Source organism: Silene latifolia, chromosome 2 (genome assembly GCF_048544455.1).
Source record: "Silene latifolia isolate original U9 population chromosome 2, ASM4854445v1, whole genome shotgun sequence".
Classification (NCBI taxonomy): domain Eukaryota; kingdom Viridiplantae; phylum Streptophyta; class Magnoliopsida; order Caryophyllales; family Caryophyllaceae; genus Silene; species Silene latifolia.
Window position 1 is genome coordinate 191,122,327 of NC_133527.1, and position 2,830 is coordinate 191,125,156.

Below are 2,830 nucleotides of genomic sequence, written 5' to 3' on the forward strand. Positions count from 1 at the left end.
AGATGAAGGAAAAAGGAAAGAAAGAAAAAAAGAGAATTGAAAAAAAAGAGAAAAATTGTGACACCCCTAAAAAAAATAGTGTTATCTAAATACTTAAAGGCGTAAATTCTACGGAAAAACTGGTAGGATATGTTTGTAAATGGTTCAACTAGATAAAACCTGCAATTTCAAAAAAATTTCTAACTAAACCATTCACAACCAATCCAACTCAAGAAGAGTGTCAAAAACCCTGCAATTGCTACAATCTAACTTACTTAACACCGCTAAAGGTAAGAAAATACATAATGATACAAACCCAAAATAGAAAGAGGGAGACATATGTCCCTTCAAATTATATACAAAACCAAAAGTTAAAAGGTTATATACATAACCAAAAGATAAAAGGTTTCTACAAAAGAAAGCCAAACTAGGTCCAAAGTTCCTTGCTCACTAGCTCGTCTGTGACCCCCAACAAAGCATCAACAACCTGTCAATCGCATTTTATACAAACACGAAAGCCACAATTCAGTGGGGAGTAACTTCGAGTCCTCCCAGCCACGAATCGTCAAAATTAATGTAACATGTAATGTAACATGTAAACAATTTGATAAACCATTTACTTATCATGTATTCTAACAAATGACCCCTAAACTGACCAAACTAAACTTTCATGTGATTCATATAACAAATAGTAATCCAAACTTTATCAACTGTAACCGGCTTACATCTCACCTATTACAGTTCATAAAATCACCATACAAGAAAGGGCAATATATCAAAGACAGGCATAAGTTCTTAGTACGGTCAATAGTCACTTTGTAACTCGAGTCTATACCACGAGGTAGGGAAGGTAATCGAACCGGTATCTTGGCTCAGCGGTTACTATTAAGAAAACATGGCCAAGAGACAACACAACCCTAGCCTAAAATCTGCGCAGACCTAGACATGCGGATACACACCACCGCACCCAAGACCCACAACTTTTTTTAAAACAAAGTGAAGTGAGTACCCTAAGGACACCACCGAAGGGTTGGCTAGTACTTAAGCTGACCCCATACTATCAAAATAAGTACCTGAGGTCATGCCCCAACTTGGATATAAATCCACTAGTCAGGAACACAAAGGCTATCAAGCAGTGAACATATACTCGTCAAAGACTATAAAGACCTATCTATGATGAAGGCCGAAATACTCACCTAGGACCTAGTCTCGGCTAGTCCCGACTTGAATACTTTAGCCCACACCACACAAGACTCACCACACAAGTCAAGTAAGACACCCACTTAACCTTAAGAGGGCAAAAAGTCCTACTTACCAACCTAAATGCTAACACTCTATCATGTGAAAGGCTATATAAATGTCTATTTACAGCATACAATCCCAACAGAATCCTCAATAAGTATTCAATACTAATTTCTAATTCTAACAATTTTAACAATATTAAAGGCTTTAGGGGAAACTAGGGCCATTTCTACAAAATAAGAAGCTATTTAAATTCAATTAACTAAATAAGAAGCTATTAAATTCAATAAGCTATACATGTGAACTAAAGCTTGATAAATGGCCTAAAACAAGAAAAAGGCCGATTATCTAAATCATTCAACCGAATTTTTACCCGCAACCCTGACCTGACCTGCTGGCAGTGCGGGTCAAATTGCGGTGACCAATCACTCAATTAAGCGACATCGCATCGATCAAAGGGACTAAGGCTCGGTTTTTCGGCACAATCAACAAAACATTACAATTATCGCTATAAAATTCATTTTAAGCCTATTATTTACAAATTCATTTTGTAAACTATCCTAACATGTGATAACTATTAACATAAGCATAGTTTTACCATTAACATAATTTTTATTACTTATATGATTCAATTCCTAAAATGTACTTATACTAACTATGTCATTAATAAACCTGAAATGACAAATTTTGCAAGGAAAACCGCAAAACAAACAACGGACCGACCCGGGCCAACCGTGGGCTAGCCGTGGGCTGCCAACTGCCCGCCTCTTTGCCCGTCCCCTACACCACCATTTTTTCCATTTTTATTTAGTAAAAGACCGTCTGAAAATTAATTAATCGTCCCCAATTCAACTTTGATAATTTAAACTAACAAAAGGCATAATTTAAGCATGCATGCAACAAATTTTACATGTGAAAACTACTATTCAACCAAAAATCATCAAACATACAAAAACAACAAAGCATGTGACGATCTTTCGTCGAGTAACTCAAAATATGTTACCTTAAGCTAGAAAAAGAGCAATTAGCACCTCAAAACCCAAACCCTAACCACAACTAGCCGCTATCCTCTACAATATACGAGTCCCCAAACTCGTCTTCCAATTCTTCACCTAAATAAACAATTAAAACACAATAATTAAGCATATATACCGAATTTCCGAAATTTTGTCTTAAAACAACTTAATGAAAACTGAAATTAAATTATACCAAGTTGTAGATCGCGGCGAGAGGATTCCGGAAAGGTAAATTATGCGAAAAACGGACTAGTAACGAAGAAATTATGGCCAAAATAGCTTGAATTTGTGAAAAATGTGTTTGGTTTGTTTTAGAGGATTGAAGAATATGAGAAAACCAGAAAAATAGAAGGGGAAGGGGGCTGGTCACGCGGGAAAGGGAAGAGGAAAGGAGAAGAGCGGGATTTTTAGTCGGGATTTTTACGAGTCGGGTTTGACTCGTTTCAATAATAATTAAATCCGTAAGTCAAATGCAAATTCCGTCAAGACCAAAGTCTTTAAACACAAGATTACAATAAAATTGAGTATTCATACGACCCATTTCCAAATTCGTTTACCCAACGTTCAAACGAATTGTCATTTTCCCCCCGATA

General features: G+C 36.3%; 1 long non-coding RNA gene across 1 annotated transcript; it reads right to left on the bottom strand.

Moving 5' to 3' along the window:
* Positions 1-403: 403 nt before the first annotated feature.
* LOC141632065 (uncharacterized) lies at positions 404-2,532 on the bottom strand. The gene is made up of 3 exons (XR_012537751.1): positions 2,431-2,532; positions 2,225-2,333; positions 404-466 (listed from the first exon to the last, which is right to left on the bottom strand). It is a non-coding gene; the product is annotated as an uncharacterized LOC141632065 (long non-coding RNA).
* Positions 2,533-2,830: the final 298 nt, after the last annotated feature.